At 44.5% G+C, this 23,634-nt stretch overlaps 1 protein-coding gene across 3 annotated transcripts in view; it reads left to right on the top strand.

Annotated features, from left to right (window-relative positions):
- The window catches only part of LOC1274241 (ras-related and estrogen-regulated growth inhibitor), a 53,823-nt gene that overhangs the window by 14,619 nt on the left and 15,570 nt on the right, over positions 1 to 23,634 (top strand). Inside the window, exon 1 of one of the 3 annotated variants that reach the window (XM_061644889.1) lies at positions 13,184 to 13,766. The exons of 1 other annotated variant lie outside the window; for it this stretch is intronic. The gene's annotated coding sequence lies outside the window, so the exon portion shown is untranslated. Of the gene's footprint in view, positions 1 to 13,183; positions 13,813 to 23,634 lie in introns of those variants that run through there. One more of the 3 variants, XM_061644887.1, reaches the window with a different exon arrangement.

Below are 23,634 nucleotides of genomic sequence, written 5' to 3'. Positions count from 1 at the left end.
CGGGACGGCGCGGCACGAATTAATCAAACGCTCCTAGTCCAGCATCACCTTACCGCAGTGCTTACACTGACCCACACTGGCCGACAGTGCTTTTCCACTGCCATTGGCAAACTTATGCCATTCGCACGACGATGCATCCGTCCTCAAGGAGGATGCCATTCGAGAGCGTGTTAGTACACTAGACCTCTCGCTGCTCACCACACACAACCGACGACCGTCTGCTTCTGGCATAGCAGGTACCCGGCCAGCATGCCAGCAGTTCAACGGTGAAAGGCATCGCAAGCCATCGGTAGGTCATAGCGTAAAAGTGGCGGACTCGCGGGGGTTGGGGCGTTAAACAAAAAGCATACTAAAAAACAGCGCAACGCAATAGCAAAGGCACCAACCATCTGGCCAACGATCCCGAGTGGCTTAGGTTCAGATTACGCAAATTATCGCCGGTGGGAAGTGTTGCGTGTGTATGTGTATTGCAAAAGGGAAGAAAGCCCAATCGCCTCTTTTTTATGACTCTTATCGCTCAACTGGTGGTGCGTTTGCGCAATCGATCTTCACCTGGGCGAAGAGGGTCGAATTTTCTCTGTATTATGTTTGCAGGTTTGTGCGTATGTGTGTGTTTTTTCCTTCTTTTTTGCACCAAATGATTCGTTTTGGCAAAAAACGATGTGCACCACGCATTAGGGACAAATAATTCTACGGCGTAGCAAATCGGACGCAAAAAATGCTTTCAATACGCATTTTACGATCATTATTCGATGACCAATGGGAACGCAAGAAGAAGAAGAGGGAAAAAACACATTTTTGTAACGATCAAATCCGTTGTACCCGCGGGCACCGCTCTTTTAGCTTATTATCCATTTTTGGTCTAAATGGGATGGGGAATGGGATGAAAACACAACACCAACCCGTGAACCCGGACAGCCGCAGACGGCCAAATTCGTGCACCAGCCTCAAGCCATCAAAGTTTGCGGGTGCGCCTGATACCGATGCAACCAGGGTGCTTGCGCGAACACCCGGGACTGTGTCCAATTTTGCATAATAATTTAAACACTAAAGCATGCGAAACAGAACCGAACGGGAGGGTGTTGCTCGCTTGTGTACGAGAATCCCGTTTTTTGCGACGCGTCGCTCACCTGTCATTACAAGCGACACGAAACAGAACGCAGACGTGTTCCCGGGAGCGGTAGGGAAAACGAGAAAGACACGGTCAGATTAAATTGTCCCGGAAGCGACCAACATCCTTCCCTTGGTGGTGTCCGTTCGTGCCGAAGAACGAATGGCGCCCAGACTTTTGACAGAGCATGAGAATAAAGCTGCAATGTGGTTCTTCCCTGCCAGGCCACGTACGGTCGGGTACGACGGACAGCGCTGTTTACTCGGGTGATCCTTGTCATTTTCCTGCCGGTGTGATTACAGTGGTGCACCTCTACCCCTTGAAGCACACAAAATCCATCCAGCGTGGAAATGATTATCGAAACCGAACGTAATTTGTCCGGTTCGGGGGAACAGGCAAATGAAGGTGGGAAGCGATAAATCCTTCAGCCCTGACGAGGCGTTAAAACACGGGACAGAGGTGACAGCATGCCAAACCGCAGGAATCAATTTCGATGCAACGAAGAGAGCATGGAATGATGTATTCGCGCAAAACTTGTGCCGACAAAAAACGCGACACGAAAAAACGGGGCCTATGATTCAACCACATTGAACGGGGATGTGATAAAACCAAAATCGCAACAAAAAAAAAAAGAAACTGGCATATTACGACCATTAACATATTTCGCGTATTAAAGTACTCGCAGCCCGGCAGCAGGAGCAGGAGTGAAATTGGACGTGAACCGAGGGGGTCATGTGTCCCAGTCGGGCCAACGTTGAGCCGTGGAAGCATTTTGTATCACCCGTTTTCGGAATTTCGGTAGCACAATGTTGAAACTCGCACAATGGACGGATATGCTGGGGTGCTTTCGACCGACGAAACGTGTATTCGCGTCCGCTCGTTTCATTCGTCGTGGCAAAATATGAGCGTGAAAACAAAACGCCAGATAATCAACGGTAAACACGTGAGATGCGGCGGCGTACCAGCAGCGCAGCTGAGAGCGCCCGCCCTCCATCCCGTGCACATTAGCACGATAATTTTACACATGAATATTGCATTAAATTTTAATAAATTAAGTTAACTCGCTTCTGGTTTTCCGTTAGCATTTTTTGTTGTTGTTTTGTTTTGATGTGTTTTTTCGCTACCAGCTTTACTTATTTATCATTTTATCACCGCCACAAACGGGCCGGGTCTGCTCTGTATACGGCGAGCGTGTGCACATGCTGCTGCTGCCGGTACGCCGGGCACGAATCGAAATAGGAAACCTGAACTGCATCTAACAGGACAGGACCATTTTGTATCTTCTGCTCTGCCCCAGCGACACCAGGGGGAAAGGTGTTAACGACGCTGCTGGGATCGAATTTCAGTCCCCCCTGCACCGGTTGGGTGCTTCCAAAACTCGTGCGCTTGTTTGTTTTCGTTCGTATATAGCAAAAAAAAAAGGCACACGATTCGAGCACTGTCCGGCACCATCGGGGTGGCACGGTGCGACCAATCCATCTGCCACCATCTCACCCACAGTCGAGCACTGCTCATTAAAGCAATGCTAAGCAGTCACACGTTAGCACGCTATAGGACAGCGGCAGCGTGCTTTTGCTGAGCGCCACGAAAATCAGTAACACTCCACCCTCACCACCCACTTTCTACTGCCAGGCCGGGGACGGGGGTACGGTGGCCACAGCGTTAGATGCCTTAAAAATCCACCTCCGGCGGGCTACACGAGGTAGGAAATCAAGAAATAAAATGGATTAAAATTAATTAATGCCATTAAAAGCATCACGCCGTCGTGGCGCTTAGGTTTAGGCGGCTGATCGCTTTGATCGCTTTGATGCCCGAAACGGCGCCCCCATGCGCGTGGTCTCGCCAGCTGAACGGAGCATTCCGGCCAGGTGGTGCTGCAGCCAACGCGAACGGCAGCCCTCGTTGCATTTGCATGTGCACGCCGCGAGCAGCCGTGTTGGTGTCGTGCGCTAACAATAAAGCTAATAATAAAATCGTTGCATTTTAGCATTTGTAAGGCTGAGGAATTGGGTAGGAATTGATATGGTTTTGTGTTCGTTGTGTGTGTGTGTGACCGAAATTCCAACCCCCAACGGTTACGGGCTGTCGGCAGTGGAGCAACCGATAGCTTCAGCCAATACAAAGCGAACGAAACGAAAGGGAGATGAGAAAAAGGGTGCCCCAAAGACTTGGTTTGCTAATCGTGGTGGCTGGGCTGTAAGCAAAGGAACGGAGCAGACGCAGCAAACGCCGTGATTAGAATGTAGGTTTGGAGGCTTTTTTTTTTTCGTTCGTTAACCGTTCCATTCTTCCCCGTCCCAGACACTTAATTGGATGGCAAAGAACATCTGCCGACCTACATAGCCGGCTGTTGCCGTTGACAGCTGGGGCGGCTCTGGTGTGCGTTCTGGTGAACGGGAAGCCTTTCCGGAGCCTTCCATGCTGGACGCCATTGATGATTCATCGCCCGACTGTGCTAACCTTGGGGTACGGTTTCACAGTGGTCGTTTGAGACGATCCAGAAGCCCTTTCAAGGTGGAGGTGAAAGAGATTTAAGACGCTTTGTTTTACAAGCAGATAAAACGGATGGAATATGTGTAAAGGGAAAAGAACAACTTGAAAGCCGTGTTCTGGGACACAGTTAATGATGCTGTATTTGATGTTGGTTTCCTTTTGTTCGCTAGATTAGTCAGTTCATTTGTTTTTATTTTATTTTTATTTTTTAATAACGAACCGCATTTTAATTGAATTAGCGTCTAAAGTTTAGAGATTCCCCGTGGTACAGTCGTCACATCGCACGACTGAATATCCTGGTCCAAGTCCAAGTATGTACTGAAACCACCATACATAGCGCTGGCTACCCTGCTCTGGGTCATCAATAAGTCACTGATAGCCAATCCCATTGATGGTACAGACAGACCTTGACCAACTACGAGTGTAAATTGTAACTAACATCAATAAAAACAGTTTTTGATCAAGAACATATACAAACGGAACAGTTATTTTGTTTATATGAACAACTTCTTGAATATTAGGTTATTAGCGATAGAAAAAAATGATTTAGAACCTGTTTTAGTGACTATTATTGTATTAGTACAGTTGTGTTAGAAGCTAGTAATGCTAGTTAGTTATCCAGTGCATCGAACAGAGATATAAAATAGCAAATCTTTGACTTAAAGTATGAACTATCTAATACGAATTTTTAAGCTTAATTACGTTATTTTATACGTTGCCATATATTTTTATGTACTTTTTTTAATCAATGAAAAAACAAAATATTTGATTTAGTGATACCCCACTAAAAACGCATGCTACAATTTGATATGATTTACTTTTCTTATCCATTAGCGCTATATAAGCCCGTCCTTCATATAAAAACAATAACACAGCACTTGATTGATTGCAATGAAGTTTCAAGCAGTCTCTTTTCCCACATCCCCATGATCGAATGTGTCATTTGCAATTAGTGTCTCATATATTGACGTGATCAGTATCACAACAGCAAAAATACCAACCCTAAAAGCCGTCGTTACACACGGTAAGCGAAAAGGTTTCAAACCAGTCCAATGAAGCACAGCCGAATAAAAAAGTGTAACAATTTCTTAACACAAAACATACACCCGCTGCACTCTGTACTGATTATGTTGGGGGCAAAATGGGGTCTTGAACTTACCCCACACACAGGCGCTCGCGCGCGCACCCCACCAAAACTTTGGCCAGCCACCGGTTGACATTTGTGGTCGGGGCTGGTTTGAGCACGGCTCGGCACAATTGGAGAGAGAGAGAGAGAGAGAGAGAGAGAGAGAGAGAGAGAGAGAAGGAAAGGGATTTATTTGCAAAAAGTGCAAGCAACAAGCAACACGGTGGGCGAAACGCTCGATAGACACTACGAGCGATGCAGATTTGTCTGCTCGTCTGTTGACATATTAGCGCTAAGGAGCGTATCCTATTACATTCGACCCTCTCTCATCCCTCCGCCCCTCCGTCCGAAAACACTCGGCAACGCTGTTTTACACCCTTTTGGTGTCGTTTAGCTTTTCCCTCTGCGGCACTGCGACCGATTCGTCATTTCCGTAAAGCTGTCCGTTTTGCTTGGACCCGATGTGAACCCGTTTAGTGGAGTGTAGAAACAGAGACACAACCGAGCTCAAATCTTGTGACTCCGAAAGTGTATGTGTGCGTGTGTGTGTGTGTGGGTTTGCAACCAGTAATTAAAAACAAAATTATTACCAGGCATAACTCGGTGCCGCAAAATGTGGTGTTGAGATGAAGCAGGAAGATACGAGCTTGCAGACGTTATATTTACTCTTATTTATTGCATGTGAAGAGCACACCTGTGCAGTAATTAAAACAATGTTAAAGACCTTCACTAATTGTTTATCAAGGATGCATCCTTTTCGGAAGACGTTAAAAGGAGACAAATGATCTTTTGTCTTATGTGTGTGTGGTGATATGAATATTTCGTAAAGTGAAGCATTGATGTGCTTGCTCATAATTTATGAGCACGACGAGCTTTTCAGACAAATCAAAAGATACCAACAACTGGCAATTATTATCTCTCCTTCAAATAAACAAAGAAAACATGCTACACTTGCATCATTTTTTTGTGAGCGAGCCCTTTTAATGTGATAATAATTACCATTCGGTCCATTTGTCATCTTTTGACCATCGTCCAAGCACTGTCAACCTTCAGCGATCGCTCGAAACCAAGCATGGACGCTCAGGAGCAGTGGGCAGCAACTTGCACGTCGCCGATGCTTCCTGTTTCCAATTAATCAAATTTTGGTCCACGTAAATCAATTCAAACCCACCCTGAAGGAGTGAGATGAAAATGGTACTTTTCATAATTACTGCCCCAAGAAGTTGGTCACCCATGCTTGCAGCTCATCAGCATCAAGCAACTGAAGAGCATCTCACTGCTCATCATCATCTCCACCTCTGTGGGCAATGTCGTTCGTTTGTTTTTTCACTCCTTTCCCTCACCGGCAGCTGCGGACTACCCGTTTCTCATCGGACCGCGACTACCTTTTAATCAAATTAAATTATCGACTTTCATGAGGGCAATTAATAACTGCACAGGGCTGCACTTTGCTTCACCGTCAACGCGCCCATGCGCGTCCCAAAGCTCGCCTTATTGCCAGCTCAGTGCCCAACTACCCGACGGTATAGACGACCCGTTTGCTGTGGGCAACGAGACGCCGCCCGTCCCATTGATGGCTGGGAACGGCAATCAGGTCGGGTCTTTAAATCAATTCTCCCCTGCAATCAAACCGATACCCACACCCACACCCGGATCGATGACAGCGAAGCTGGCCAATGAAGAAAGCTGTCCGCGCGCGTTCGAAAAGCTACAGCCAGGCACCGCGTCGCCCGAGCCAAGCAAGACAACACCTCGACCCGACCAGGGGGCCAGCAGGCTCGGCCTTACACGCTCGGCACAACAAAACGGTCGCCAGACTAAATGCACGCCAATGCGGCAAACATGTGTAAACAGTATGTTAGTTTTATTAATCACCTAACCGTTGGTGGCGATAGTGGTGCATAAAACAAAGGAGCCTTTTAGAGCTGAAAGGAAGCAGCGCCATTTGAAATAATTGGAACGTTCGTCGGTCTGAACCGTGGACCTCCCGCGTTCTGGGTGGTGAAATATTGCACTCAAATTCTTAGCGAGCAGAGGGTAGGAAGGTGAAAGATTTGCATAGTACGAAGCGATTTGGTTAAGGTTGCTCCATAGAAGGGGTCGTTATTGGCAGTCAATCATTCACCGCAGGTGGGAACGATTGGCACGCGAAGAGAAAAAGGCCTGACTCATCTAGGTCCATGCGAAAGTGGTTTGTTTTAGTCGGAGTTAAGCACGAATTGTACATGAATAGATTACGGTATTTTTTTTTAAATCCATTTATTTGTTGTTGTGTGTAATATTTCCGTCTTACAAATTTTGTAAATATCAAATTTGCTTGGGAAAGGTAAGCTATGCTCTATTCATTTTTGTGTTTACTTATTTCTATGGTTCATCGAACAAGCCGAAACTTTCAGGTTTATGCGAAGGAAGACCGCCAAATTCTTTTGAAAACAGTAGACGAATAATTTGTTCAGCAAACCATTACTTTTGATAATATGTTGCATTTGTATTGCTATCAAACACATCTTAAAACGATACAAATATTGTTCTTTTACAATCATTTGGTTATTAGTTTCGCGATTAATTTCAAGAGAAGTATTACATACCTAAGATTTTAAAAAGTCTATACAATTGAAGTGCAGAAAATACCGTTTGTAATACAACGTACATCATTAAAGCTGATCGTGCTGGTAATTCGATCATAAAAAACATTTCTTCTGGTTCCTTGGTCCATGGTTGAACGAGATAATTCCAATCGTTTATATTTATGTCTATCACTAGCAAAGCAGATTTGCCACAAGTTTGCTCTCTAAATTAGATTTTTATTGCACCAAATCGATGGAATTCAATTTCACTATTAGCACGTACCAATGGCTCACTAAAGCAGTCGTAATCAATTTCTTCTAACCACGGCACTACCGGGTTGTCGACGATAGCTTAGCAGCGAGTGGGAGTGCAAAATGGGTACTGCTCGATCAAAAAGTAGTACACGATTGGACCTAGCGTAAGCGGAAGGGAGGCCCGAGCTGCTGGTGATAGTGTTAATCCGCTCGTGTCATAGTTGGACGAAAGTATCATGCGGCGTACGGTACGATTTCAGTACGATTGAATGCCGAGTACGTTCCCGAGCAGCGTAATTGAATTGCAATTGTGCGATCTCGGTTGATGGACGGTGTAAGAAAAGCAACGCAAACGCTGAAACGGGCACGAAACGTGTAGGTCCCTTACACCCTTATGATAAGCTTCACGCTCTCATTTCCATTTTGCGTCATATTTTTACTGACATTTGACATTTGCCATGGGAATGACAGTGGAATGCAAAGGGCGCAATCGGCTAACTAAGGTTTCATCTGGATAGTCCACAAATGAGGCTGTGAAGTGATAAGAATAGAGTGATTTTTTCATTGGTTTATCAAATGAATTTATGCAGAAAAAGAAACTTACTCTGATCAGAAAATTTCAAATTATTATACCTAAACAAAGAAAATTCTTGACAATTAATGTAACGAACGAAGTAGTCTACATGAAGCATAACAAAAAGGTAATGTAAATTTTTCATTTTTGTGTGAAATTGTATAGAATTATGTTAATAGGAGATAGCATTATGTTATTAGATTCATTTTGGATTGTTTTTTTTTTGTTTTTTGATGTATCTACATATTTATTTACTTTTTTAATTATTAATCTATTTATCGTCATTATTTAAACTATTAAATTATCAGACTTTATTTATGTATGTTTATAAAATATTTTTTATTATTTTCATTTAACTTTTTTACAAAATATTTGCAATTGCTGTACAGAATAATTCTTGCTTTAAAATAATTTAGAAGTTCACCATTAAGTTATCATAACAAACACAAGCATCACACATACATTATCACTTTCTCTCCCTCCCCCCTCCCCCCATTGGGCAAAAGAATTTCAACATTGTTGTGCCTCTTCGAAACACCTAATTGACGCCCCAAAACGGTGTCCAATTCCGCACACGCGCGGAACATACCCGTGGCCCGGGCCACTCTCTGCTGCACGCGCCTCTGGAATGCACCCGAGCGCTGCATTACACGTCGCGCACAGCACGCGGAATTGGTTTGCATGCAGGCGCCCATGACGCTAATGGCGCCAGCCGTGGAAGGCTAAAAATTGTAATCATATCAATGATTAATCTTACTTTTCGCACCGTTAATGCTTTACAACGCGGCAACCAGCTTTCCCGTCCCGCGGGCTTCGTTTCCGCGAGGAGTTCCGGGCGGGCAAACGAGGGGCAAACGATCACTTTCACGGTGCGACGCGGCATGCCCGGTGCGGGATGTAGCGAAGGAGACGGGACAGGTTGAAACACTGGCACCACCGGTCATCTCGTTTGCCAGCGGGTGCCGGCCCGGTGTGCCCGATCGCGGAGATTCCTTTGCCAATATTTATCGCCACAATTTGATACCCGAATGGGGCAAGCATCCCTCCGCATCGCATTGGTTGCATCTTTTTTACACGTGCGTTTAAAAATAATCATTAAAACATCGGCCGACAGATGCAAGCAGTGGTGGTGGTGGTGATGGAGGAATGCAAAATAAACCGACATAATTTTGAAATATTCGCGGAATTGATTGCAAGAATTTCGCATTCGCTATGGATGCGGGACGTTCTGCCGTTCACGATGCCGCCGCCATCGACCACCGCCGTCCAGGATGACACCTTGATGCCTCAATTCACACACAAACACACACACACATACATCGAGGCCAAGACCGCACCGGGACCACAGAGCCGGTGACTTTTATTGCCGATTTATTTACGGTGCTTTACTGGATCGTGTGGACCCCGATGGGTGGTACGAGGCGCGATCGCACTGGACCCCACAGAGTGTGACTGTGAGGGCCAAAGCTACCGCGTAAATCCTTCACACGGCCGAAAGCTTACGAAATGTGGCCAGCAGAGGCTTACCCGGACCGCGAGGCATGTGAGCAGCGGGTCGATTTATATATTTATTTTTTGCCTCGGCTTTGTTTGCACACTTCCATAAATCCTTTATTTTTGCAAGATTAACCTCTTTTTTTGTTGCTGCTGCCGAGCCGAGGTATTAGCGTTTTCACTAACGGGAGATTTGCGGCGTATGTTTTTTGTTTAGTTCGCCCTTATTTCGATATACTCACTCCGTTCGATGCGGCTATTGTGTTTGGGGTGGTTTTCTTTTTAGTGTTCGGTGGTTTAGTTTTGCCAACCCGGCCAAATGCCGCTCTAATCGTGTGAACTACTTTCACCAAAGGTCGCCGGTAGGATATCGCCAAAGCGCGTTTGCCGCGCTGTATAAAGGATTATCGCGCTTTGACCGGTTCCAACGGTCGGCCACGGTAGTGTCCAGCGGTATAATAATTTTGTTATTTATGAGTGGGTAAAACACCTCAAAGTTGTTAGCATTTCGAGGTGGAATTTTGCTGGAAAGTGACACAAAATAGTTTGATTCAATCGGTAAATGTTATCTTATGGGGCTGCCTTGTGCCCGCCCGACCGATCGCTGGACATCCAACCTCCTGGCCTGGGCGTGGATGATATTTGCATTTAAATGGGATTTTTCTAGCCGATGACAACTCTATAAAAAGCATTTGTAAACACATGTTCGCCCGGATGGATGGGATGTGTTGGTTGCAGTTGGTCTACATAATGCGCTTTTACGGTCCACGGATTAACCGGCCAGGAAGCTTAACGGGATCAGTGGAATAAATTTCCATTTTTTCTTGTTTTTTCAATCGCCGGATCAGATGGAACGTAAAATATTTGTTTATAATTGACTTGTTGTTTACAGATGCATAACAAAAATGCACATCACTCAACACACGGTCACGCAATGTTCCCGCTTTTTTCTCTCCTCCAATGCAATTTGATCCAATTTCAACCGTTCCTAGCCGTCCACTGCGGCACTCTCGCAACCATTGTTTTATCGCGAAAATTGTACCGATCCGGAGTGACGGGACACCCAACGCTCCCGGAGGATAATATGTTTGCTTAACGTCGCCTGCCCGCGGGGGGTCGCCAGCGACCAGCGTCCAAACGAAACAATTCACCATCGTATCAGACCCAATTCCCCCCAAATTACTGCACATTGCCGGCCATTAAACGCTCGTAACGAACAAAACTGTCTCATTAGTGCATATCAACACCGCGCTCAGTGTCTTACTCAAGAGTATATCCGTCCACGGCCACAGACGACGCGCACGCACATCGGACGAAAGGGAGATTGAATTTGCCCGGATAATTTCACTGCACGCGGTGTGTGTGTGTGTGTGTGTGTGTGAGGACGGTACCTCAAATTACAGAAACATAAGCAACATGTTGCTTTAACGCGCACCGGATCCCACCCAAAGGGTAGTGAAGAGATTGCCCACCGCAACCCTATGCTTATGCTCTGGGGCTGTGTGTACTTTTGGGGAGCGAGGGTTATTTTTGCTCTGTTCGTTTGCTGCTGCTTCGTTGGTATTATTTTGTTTCGTTTTGCCGTTCCGTTTCCTTTCAATGAATCCCATACGAGCGCTCGCGCGCGCGCGGTCTATGATGACGATTATCCAACTGTGCAGCGGCTGGGCTATGAAAGTCATCCCGCCAAGTTTGTTTGGTGGTGGCGGCGGCCCGGCAGTCTTCGGGACGGTAATTAGCGAAGCGATGCTCAAGAATTGCCACCGGGTGGTCGACACCGGCCAGGTCGCTCCTGAGCAGTGGGGAAAGGAGCGGGAAGGGAAAGGCGCGGGACTGATGAATTGAGCATCATTTTCGATTTTCAGGCCTGCTGAAAGGGTAGACAGGCATATGCTCCACTGACGCCACACGATCGCTGCCGCTCACTCGAAGCGCACCCTGTGTGATCGTCGTTCAGCATGAAGGGTGAAGCAAAAGGGGTAGGATTGGGGATGTGTGCGCACCGGGTAAGCTTTCATAACACCCGGGAGAGGCTTGGATGGGGATGTTCAACCAGGGAGCTGTGGACACTTCTCGGGCTCCGTTGAGAGACAAGAGTAAAGAGAAAGCATGAAAGCTGTCGTTTCGTTCGATTGTTTTGTGAGCATTGGGAAGGGAGCAGCCTAGGAAAATGGAAGCAAGCAGTGAGAGGTTTTTGTAGACTTTTTAACGGCGAGCTGCCACCAGTCCCATGGTGAGGGATTTTAAATGGAGAGCTGAAGAGAATGAGAGTGAATGTAAGCATGTTTGGATGAGAGTGACCAGCCTCAAAGATCGTTTGTCTGATCCTCCTAGCGCTGTGCTCAGAGTGGAAAAAATCTTGCTGATCTACGGTACAAATAGTTTTTAGTAACATTATCTGGCCGTATGTGATAGATTATAAACAAGATTATTCATAGAGAAATTCTCGTGGAATGTTTGTTAAAGAAAATACATCCATGTACGGTCAAAATTTATGTTCAATGTTAAACATGATCGATCTATCATTTGTTTACTAAAACAATATGCTGAATTTAACCTAGCAAAACCAACATCTAACATCAAAATTACGCTGATCATGATCTCGATCATGTTACGATCTGCAAAACCGCGGAATGCATCAATCAGTAAAATCAGTTTCTAAAGAATCTTTTTAGCTACAGGAGAACGCCGTTTATTTAGTTATCTTTTATTTGGCTATCCTTTAATGCGTGTTGTTCACAGTTGACAGTTCAATACAATGATGGTAAGACGTACCGAGGAGGATGTTTAAAAAAATCAGTTATTGGAAAATAATATGATGACAAAAACATTTAAATTCAGGATATATTTCACATATTCTCTAATAAAAACCATCCTCCTTCACACTCAAAAACATAATTAATATTGTTTAGAAACTTACTCAAATGTAGGTTAAGAAATAGGTTAGATATATTTGTTTTTAGGTTAAGTCTAAAATTGCATGGTTTTTTTTTTGCACTTTTCCCATATACTCAGATTTAAAATCAGCAAACAACATATATTCAACTCAGTTATGCTATAAAAAATCCGGATTATTGAGGAGAGCACATTGCGTATCCAATGTTAAAGAACGTTCGATTATAAATGTTTTTTTTCTTTCTATCCACAATAAACATCGCTACTACTACTTAGAAACTTACTAATACGAGTCAAAAACAAACTCTTTGATCAATCATCCTAGTATTCCGATTACCCGGGTGAGGTCGAGTCCCGATGGGCCTAGAAAAACGGAGTTCCACTATATAACATTTCAAGAAAACTGATAAACAACAAACATGAAAGTAGATAATCAAATCATATTCCTTAAAATTAAAAGTTATCCTAGTCAATAACAATACGTTTTCTTCTATACTTTTCTGCTGTGTTTCTACACAGAAAGAAACCATTCACTTGCTAGAAAGGGATAAAATAACAACAGAGCGAGCTGTCCCGATGCAAAGGCTCTCACTTGATCATTGTTTCAGTTTTCTCTCGCGAGTAACATTAGCTCCTAGCCAAGCTTAGCGTAAAGATCGCGCAACGTGCATACCAACTCGTGCTCGTTGCGTTCAGTTTTGCGCAGTTCGCGAACCGCGGTGGATCATAATTCGCTCTTCTCCCGTTCGGTAAACTCACCTCAGCAAGCAAGTAGGCGCATAATCGATCGCACCCGGCTGGTGATTTCGCGAGCCTGTCAATGCAGCATCCAGTGCGAATGGTTCAACTTTGGTGCGAAAGGGTACAGAACGCGAGCAAAGGCTGACTGTGCGGGAACGTGCGTTTGTCGCAGTCTGTAATCAGTTTCATCAACTGTTTGGAAGGAAATTGTAGAAGTTGTACATTGTGGTAGTGAGAGTAAAGCCAAAACGTTGGTCCGGAAAGTGCACAGGCACATCTTGCAATGCGAGTACAGATTGGTACAAATTTTGAGTGAAGTGCGGTGTGTCAGTTCCAACATTCTTATTCTCATCCTGCAAGACAGTGTAACGAATGTGTGTGTCTGTGAAGGAGAGTGACGGTAACAAATGTGACAGAGAAATTTATAGTCTACAAGGCGCTACGTGATCAAGTGTATCTGAGTGTTAATGAACACATCCCGTACAACAACGTAGATCACCATTAAGTACGGTAGCTCCCATATGTTTACTAGCTGACAAATTTAAAATACTTCGAGGTGAGCTTTTGATAAGCGTTTTATATGAGTTTAATATTTAACAAATGCTCGTCACAACATTAGTTCAATCAGGCTGTTTTCCAATTGATGAGTGTATTTTTGTTTGTATTTCTCACAAAATGTTTATCCTTATCGCATGTGTGCTAGTGTTTTGTGCTAGCTTTTGTCTAGCCGTTTGTCTGATTTGCACTTCCTTACAATGTCGCTTCCTGAGTGCGTTTTGTTTGTGCATTTCAATACCTTTTTTCAAGTTTGTTTAGTTACAAAGAATAAAAAAAAAGCAACCAACCTTATGTTATCAACGTGCTACACGTGCTATTCGACGTGTGTTGTTGCGTTGACGTGACAAAGTGTCGTTTGTTTTTGCTATCCTGTAGGTCAGAAGATTGCTCCAAAGCAACCGTGTCCGGCTTACCGGCCAGTATGGTTAGCCCGCGCCCAAAGGTCAGCTGGTGTCCGTGAAATGTGCGTAAGGGTGGAAGTGCTACGCAATGTGATCGTACAAATAAGCTTACAGAATGAGTTGTTGTTTAAAGTGTTTGTTTATAACTTAAAAAAGGCAAAATACACGAAGTGGCTACGCATTTTTAATTTAAACAGTATTTTAACGAACGTTAAATTGCTGCCACAAGCGTTACAGTGATCCGTTATTTTGTCGCTTTAGTCTGTAATCCGAGCCTCTTCCCTTGATTTCCGGGGATGGCTGTGGTTTGTAGCATCAGCTTGCCACCCACAACCATCGCTGCATCCACTAGAACAATACTCATTAATTCTTGCCCGCTTGCTCGAAAAAGGAAGGCTTAACGGTCGTAAAACTAAAAATCACGCTTAAGCGACATCATTATGCCCCACGGGCCTGCGTCACCTAAACAAGTGAGCGGTTTTCCTATTCTCTCCACCTCTATTACCCCCTGTTTTCCGGCTCGTTCCTAGACCAATCTCCGGCCCTGCGCTCGTCCAGCAAAACGGATGAGATCGAGACGCACTGGCTGGCGCCAACCGGGTCGACCATGCGCTGTCGCCGCCACCAGACGCCACCATCGGCGGTGCGCACAACGGTCATTCGGTCTGGCGGGAAAATATGAGGAAGTATCCAATCGAAATTCCACACCAGTGCGTACGGCGCGGCATGCTGGTGTGGAGGAGAAGCGATGCTCATTTAATCGCACGATCGCACCGGAGCGTCGTATGTCATGCGCGTGTGTGTGTGTGTGGAGCTGTAAGCGAAACGAAGCGGCAAAAAAAGAGTGCAACCGGCATGATGATTTCCCTACAACCCGGTCGGCGATGATCTGCATCGTTGCAGCTGCTTTCCCATCCTTTATGCACACGCTTTACCTTCGCTAATCGGTGCGATTTGTCTGATGGTACGGACACGGCAGACAAGATACGACCGTGCACGCCGAAAGGGGACTTCCTTCGATTGCGCGGCCACTTCAGTCGGCGAGAAGTAAAACTCAATCGTGTGTGTGTTTGTGTGCGCGCGTGTGTTAACGCAAGAATGCGCACGGTACGCAACTCGCAGCTCAAAGATCTTGATTAGTGATGCTTACGCTGGAACGTCCTTTTAGGGCGCTACTTAGCTCGGCGAATCGGGTGCCGGCAATCAGATCGCTTCCGTCCTGAAGGTGATCTGATCTTCGTTAATCCTTTACCTGGCCCGTGGTCACGTGTTGTATCAATCGCTGGGGCGGTAAAGATGAAGGAAGAATGCATTCTACGACCGTTCGACCATTGGAGGTAGGAACTTTCACCGGCACCGGCCGTGGCGCGATACACGATACCCGATCCCCCGCTGAGGTTTGATAATTGAGAATTTTTGCTCGCACGAATCCGTCGGGAGAATGGATGCAGCTTCCCCGGCCCAATTATCAAATGACCCAACCCGATGCGGCAGTTGCGGCGTTTCGTTCGAAGGGCAGAGCATAGAGTGGGGATAAAGATAAAATACAATCACGCAGCCAAACCGAGCGTTGGATGCGCTCGGTGAAATTGAGATGTATCGCCGGGATTGCACGCAAAGGATATGTACGAGGCTGGGGAGCTTGTGTCGAGTTGAAAAGCCACAGATGCCGCAAGCAGTAGGAACACCTACTTCCAGAAGCGACGCTATTCTTGCGCCTGTTTTCTGGCCCCCACACGGAGATCGTTCGTCTGTGCCGGTGTGGTCGCTGTCGTCGTTGAAGATGATCGTGAGCGTGGGCTTTGGCCGCGTGTGTAGCAGCGTGTTTACAACCGATGCGCTTCCGAGCTTGTGACATTACAAATTCGCTCCATCTCATTCCGGCCGAGAATAGCGACCGGAAAGTGCGCCGCAAATGTGATCGTTGGGGAGTGGGTTTTCTGGACGATTATTTATACACGAGCAAGCGGTCTGGTCGCGATCGTAACGGCAGGTTCGATTTACCTAAAACCCGTGGGCGAGCCGCGGCCCGTTGCGTTCCGCACGCGCGTGTGTGTGGGCGAATTTGTTTGATTCGAAATTCCACCAGCGTGTCTGTCCGGCGTCCGGTGGTGGTATTACCGGTGGTGGAGGATCGTTCGGACGTTCTGACCCGTGCAGTTCTCTGTTTTGACAGGCGGCTCTTTGTCGGGGCAATATTATTGGCAGTCAAAATGGAGTGCAGTGTGTGTGTTTCTGGCGAGCATCTCACGCATGGTGCACGATCGTTCCGGGTTGAACGGTTTTATTTAACGATTCCATTGCCACAGATGGTCAAAACGGAAGTAGAGCTAGAGGTAAATTAATTGTCTACGCTTTGGTGTGGAGGGTGTTAAGAGGATTAATGGACGACGAATGTCAGAGGAGCTTAAGCTATTGAATATCTGTGGCGAAACAAATGAATTTTAATCGCTCTAGTGTTGGGCAAGATTCATGAGATAGATTAGCAATGTCGTTAATTATGAGGTATTTATCCGACTCATGGCGTTAAGTGGTGTCCACAGCTCGTTGAATAATATTCGAGCAAAGTAATCTGTTTATTTGTGTTTTCAGGAAATGGAGTGAATATCTACATTGTTGTAAAACGTATACAGCTGAAATGTGAAATTTTGGATCTATGGTTATATATTCTTTGATGAACATGTTGAAAAATAAGGCGCTAAAAAATTACCATGCTGAAAAAGTGCACTAAACGAGGGTTACCATATTTTCGGGTGTCAACCCTTTTTAGGGCAAAAATAAAAATCAGATAGATGGGGTCGTTATACACGGATAATAGCTTTTCGAATACACCTGAGACATTACATTCAATTACTAACAAAAATACACATACACATGACTTTGCGTACACCCACAAAGATAATACTGGAAACTCCTAGCTTTTTCCAGTATTATCTTTGTATCGTACATTTGCTATTTTCATGTTGCACAAGCAAAAGGAATAAATATTGGAATTTAACTAAAAAAAGTTGATCTCACTGGTTCTTTAAATTGTTGGTACAAATTCAGAAAATACCAAAAGAGTACGAAGGTGAACTGATTGCCAATCCATCCAATATGCCAATTGTCTGCAATTTGCTAGTACTAGAGACAAAAACAATTATATTAATCAAAATTGGAACATGGGCAAAGTTGTTTGTGAATTTTGTAAAATTTAAAGGACAAAAAATTTTTGTTTAGATTTTTTTGACAATTCATCAAGGAGGTCGTTACACACAGGGGGTCATTACACACGTTAAAATACGGTGATTATATGCTCCATCAGATTATCTAGGCGTCCTATCAAAATTATCTTTTTAGAACCTTTATTATAATTTCCCAAAAAAAAAAACCTCGAAGACGACTGCATAGCATAGAGGTTTAAACACATATATTTAAGATTTGTTGTTTCTCAAATAAGCAGTTATATTTAAATATATATGCGGTTCGTCCTGACGTCTGTATTTGGAATAAAAATACGCAGCAAATAACAATTCAAAGGAATAAATAACAATGCTTTGCGAATGGATAAAATTATTCACATCTATTTCACACACGTCTTCAAGTTTTTGGAATTATTTTATTGAAAAGTTTCAATTGACTTACTTTAACAACTCATCGATTGTACAGTTCTAATAACCACATAGCAAACGCCTGTTCTGGATGTATTATTGAGTACATAACGAATTTTCAAATCCCGATGCAATAATCATAAACCAGAAAAACCTCCTTTCCACGTTAAACAATCCTCTTGATGTTTGTATAACCTGTTGAATAATTGATGTAGTAAGTGTGAAAACTGAACATTTGCGCTCTCTTGGCCTTCGTTGCTATCACAAAGATTTGTAAAATAAACAAAGAGCCATATTAAAGTAATACAATCAAATGGGCCATTCTTACGAGAAATATGAAAAGAGCAATATTAATATGAACTTTATTATTGAAACCCAACCGAATCCTATCTAGCCTCACAATCCGCTTCAGTCATTGCAACGACATTCTTTGTCGCATCTTACAGCCATTTATTCTATTCGCTCTTATGACCTCACTTAACTCAGCGCAACCAGAAGCCCGGCAACGCTGCGCCCGGCAATTCGTTTACCAAATGTCAGTCCTTTGTCTCCAGGGGCGCTCATTTGCCGCGTCAAGTGTGTAAGGTTTCCACGGGACGCGAGCAAAAACAAAACTCTAGCACCACACACCCACAACACTCGGTTCCTGCCATTCCTGCTGCTCAACCGGGAGCCGGGGTTGATGAGTCAGCAGGGAACGTGTTGCCCTGCAATAAGTCAGCAACTTTAAATTACCTACCCACACACTCCGAACCTCCAGCCCGGGTGAACTCTGATTTATGGTGTGTCAAATTGCTGCGAACTTTGCAAAACCAATCAGCCGCCAGCGAGGGCAGGCGTATAAATTAGGCGAACTAGGTGGGAGAGTCTTGCCGGAGGTAAATAAAAACGTCGTAATACCGGCAAAACCATGCCGCCTGTGCTCTGTGAAAGAGATGGCGCATCTTCTAGCGTCAGCAGTGCATCACATCACATCCACGACTTTGCAACTGCGCGTTGATGCATTCTGGTCGGAGTGTAATAAAAGTTAAATATACACATAAACACACAAGGCGAACCTGGTGGGTAATCCTTCTATTCGCAGTGCCGTTGTTCGTTGTTCAAACGCTGCGCAAAGGATGGAAGCGTCAGCGGCGTCATCGGCAAAAGAAGAGCAGGGGAAAGGATGCCGTAACCAGTTCGAGGGCCGAATGTGCGAGCACCCATTCGGAGCTAACGCCACGCCAACCCGCGCAAAGTTCACCAACTTTTCCTTTCGTTTGGTGAAAGTTCCAGCCCCCAACCATACCACCACGCGCGGTTCGACTGGCAGCTGTCTGCTTACATCATGTGGCACACAGCGCCGCGGCAGCACCAAGGGAAAGATGCATGTCTCAATCTCCGGGACCTCGGGCCGGGTTGGTCGGCCAAATCGATCCGATTGCTGCCCAAGCGTGCCCAAGTCCACCGTCGCCAGTTATGACAATAATAATCCGCACCATCCCTTTAGCCCGAGAGAGGCGACAGTGAGAGGCAGAGGGAAAGCCCTCTCGCGAGACACTTGGGATACGCGTCCCTTAATCCTTTGCTAAGCTTCAACTCGCTGCCTGTCACCGCGCGATCATGCAGATCGCGTTTGAATCGGTCGTCGTCGTCGTCGTCGTCGTCATCATCCTGCTGAATGTGCGATTTCCTCCTCCTCCCCCTGCCCATCACCCCAAACGCGATCATGATCCTGTGCATGACGGAGGAAAAGCGAAACCCTCTAGGCACGCAAGGGCCAACGTTTGAGAATTGGACTGGTCGCCCTTAGGCGTCCTCCTAGTTCCCGGTACGCTCACCCAAGCCCTTGCCAATCTCACTCCGGTTGCCATTTGTCGGCAGGATTAGCCGATGGTTTATGATGGGTTCGGGCTCGAAAGGGGGCGCATATCGCCAACTGCACGACATTCGCTCTCTTGCGGTGTCTGGACCGGAATTCCCCTGCCCTGTCGGTGCCGGTGAACTTTGCGTTGTGCGATGGTATTGGAATTCACTTTCGCACCCTCGTCACTAATGTTTCGTCAAATTGGGTGTTTTTTTTAAATATAAAACTGACACAAACATACAATGATGTTGTTAATCAAATAATGCAATCTGCTGGTGGAAGACAACAACATTTGACAGCAAGAATTCCACACGCCCAGCGACGTCTTTGCGCGTTTGTTATGGTCCTATTTATTTGATCGTTTTGTTGTTGCTTACTACTTTATTTATCTTTTTGCAAATCAGCAACAAACCATCGCTGGCTTTTCGTTTGATCGCCCAAAAGGTCCCCCTGCACGCTTGCCCAATTGGCACATTCACCCCTTCGACACCTGCCCCTGGGCGCGCAATTCGAGCGAAAACCAGGACGGAACTCGCTGACTCGGGACGGATGGACCCGTGTGTACGCGTGCTACGCGAAGGCCGATGGCCACAACAAATGGTTGTGTAATTTTTTTTTTTGTCCAAACACCTCTTTCTTTCCCTACCAACTGCGATGGTTTAATTATAGTTCTCTTCGGTGGGCGGCAACGTGCCGATAGCGTACAAAACGAAAACAAAAACGGCGAATCATTACAGCGAAAAATGGTTTCACACCGATCCCGATGCGATAGGAAATTGGTCCGATAGTGTACCACTAAATGGACTGACTGCACGGTGTCCCTCCGTTTGCAGTCCATGTTACCGGTTTTTTTGACGTATTGGCTTGCCTTCGGTTCCGTCCCTATCTTTCTCCGGCCGTAGCGGGAGGCATTGCGCACCACTCGAAGAAGGCGGGCAATTAATCGGATTTGTCAAACGACCGAAATGACACGGGTGGCGCAGAAAGTGGCCAAACAACCGTGGACCTCCAACCAGCGATGCGATTTATGACGCTCTGATGGGATAGCGGCGCCGGGAGGGAAGGGCCCGATTGGAGGGAGTTTGTAGAAAAGGGCACACTTGGAAGCAAAACAAAAAACACTGTTACAAACACACAGCCCGGGCGAAGCAACGGGTCGCCGCAATGCTGCTCGGTCCCGGGCAGGGGGAAGCGAAGAGTCCCATAAATGACTTCCCCATACTATCCCCGCCCAACGCACTCCTTTCTCTCGCCATTAGTGGCAAATGAGAACGATAACTGTTGCATCAAGCAGTGCAACCGGGTGGGGGGATTGTGGGTTGGAAGAGTCGGCTGTCGGCGGCTCAAATCGACAAAGTGCGCCCAAACAGGAAAGCAAACAATGTTTCCCGGAGGTGACCGGTGGTGACGGTGGTTGAAGCTTTTGCCAAGTCAGTGAAAAAAACTGAAGCAACAGTTCAAAGCGATGTAACCGAAAACCGGCCACCGACGTATATATTGCGGTGAAGTGTCGTGGGCTGGTCGTGGATAGTGTTCGGGTTGGTGATCGCTGCGAAGAAAAAAAGGGCTTCTGGAGCGACCATGTTGATCACCACAAAATGAAGGAAAGCAAATTGCATGACTCAAACTTAGGAAATAGAAGAGTTTTATTGTAATAATGTTTAGTACGTGATAAGTTAATGTGTGTGTATTTTTTTTAATTCTAGAATTGTTTAACTATCGCTGGAGAATATAAAGAGAAATCTATATAAAGAGGAATATGCATAATCTGCTAGAGATGAAACAGTAATGTTTCGTTCTCTACACATACAAAAGCCTTTATTTTCCTATCCATGATTTTGTTCAGTGGATTTTAGTTTGTATTATATTAGCAGCCCCAAAATATCACTCTTACTCTCTAATACTATGATACTTTCGAAATTTTCTATGAGCAAATTATCGTATCCTACCAAATTTTTTTGTTCAAAGTCATAAAACGTATTGCTTGTAAATATCATGATAAGAATGAATTGTTTAATTTGAACGATCAGAATCCATCATAATAATCTGATTTTTCAATAATAAGGCCTTTAACGATACTATGAAAAATTTGTTAAATAAAGTTAGACAGTTGGCGGCTGAAATCATGTCAACACTCCATACGAACCCACACACAAAACTAGCCTGCGATTTCAGTCTAGATTATTTGAGCCTCAAAGCTAGAATTAGATTCGAGTACATGCTCGAAAAAATGTCAAAGCAGTGTATGTATGTAGATCAGGTGATCATGTTTTTTTATAACCAAAATAGAACGTCACTTTTATAACCGTTTTTATAACCAAATTTGACAGGACGGGTTAAAACTTTCGCTCGAACAGCCTTTCTGGTAACTTGACAAATACACAAAAAACTCTGAAAATCTTCATTCAGAAGCAAAAGCGATAAAAATCAACCTTATAAATACATAGCGGAACTTGGGGCAAGTGTGCCACCTTAAGCATTTCAAGTTATAACTCACTAAAACGTGTTTTTCAAAAGCCGATTTAAAACTTATAACCATTTTACATCTATTTCCTCACTTATAAATGAGTTTCGCTTGAAAAAAGTGCAAATAAAACAATTTTTGAAGCGTTTTAAAAAGGGTCCAAAAAGACGTTGTTTTTTGGGCTATGGGGCAAGAGTGCCACTCGTATGGGGCAAGACGGCCACCTGGTTAGAATAACCTTATTTCGTAGATAATTGGTAATTATTACGTTTGTACCACTAGTGTATTTATTCCTACATGTATTTAGTCACCAATGAACCCTTTTTGACCACCAACTGTACCACAATATGGTTTGTTACTGTTCTGTTTTTCTGGCGTGGAATCCGCTCACAATAGCGCACCATTCCGCAGCACGCTACAACAATGTTTACATTTTTGACAGCTCGCGCCTATGAAAGCTGGTTGCACACTTGCCCCAAACAGAGATGGCACACTTGCCCCAAAAGTTGTAACTTTTTTGAAATTGAATTTTTCAGTGACAAAAAGAAAGTTTTTTTCAACTAACCCCACAAAAAATTTCACGTTTTCTCAGCTATACGGTGGTGTAAATATTTTCTCGGTTGATTGTTCGCATGATTTTTGAGAGCTTATTTGATTGGATTCAAAAATTATAATATTCTGCTCAATTTTGAAACTCAATATAAATCAGTTCAAAACAATGGGGAATATCGATTGGTCTATATGAAATTCGGCTCAGTATGCCTTGTCATTGGAAAGCAACCAACTGTATACACAATTGATCATTAAACTAAAGTTTTTAAGGAAAAATGCTTGGTGGCACTCTTGCCCCGTATGGCACACTTGCCCCAAATTCCGCTACACCTTGGGATAAGGCTACCTGTGTGTTATACACACTTTGATAGCTGTTCGAAAACTGCTATACAATGCAAACAGCTGACAGACTGAAATTTCAGCCTACGATCCTTAAAAGGGGAAGGGGCCTATTATTAGGGTTATTGATTCCTTCTGAAAAGTGTAGTGCAGGATCAAGATTCGAAATATCTTTAGCTCTTGACTTTGCTTTTATTTATATGTCATTTGTACAGAACTAATAATAAATTTACATACAGCATGGCATGGAATCAGATGCAAGAGTGATGTTAACTTTTATATAAAGTTTATATTATTTCAGAATAGTTCAAACATATTTTTTACCATCTTTTTTTTTAATTTAAACAAAGTCGATGATGGCGTAAGAACAATTGTTAGAATATGTTATAATTTAACAATATCAATCTTATTTTACCTTTTAATAGATCTTCCTACCAAAGCCCAATCTAGAAGAAATAAAGTAATGACACTTAAAAACTTTTAAAACGACAGGATTTACTGAATTGTAAAACAAGAATGAATTTGTAATAAACAAAGTTAAAATAAGATTAGAAAACGCGGAAATGCTTCAATGAACAACATATCAAACATGTGTAAGCATACAATCCAAGTCCAAAGCACATGGAAA

The sequence above is a fragment of the Anopheles gambiae genome, chromosome 2, assembly GCF_943734735.2.
Source record: "Anopheles gambiae chromosome 2, idAnoGambNW_F1_1, whole genome shotgun sequence".
Classification (NCBI taxonomy): Eukaryota; Metazoa; Arthropoda; class Insecta; order Diptera; family Culicidae; genus Anopheles; species Anopheles gambiae.
This window is presented reverse-complemented; position numbering and strand designations above follow the sequence as displayed.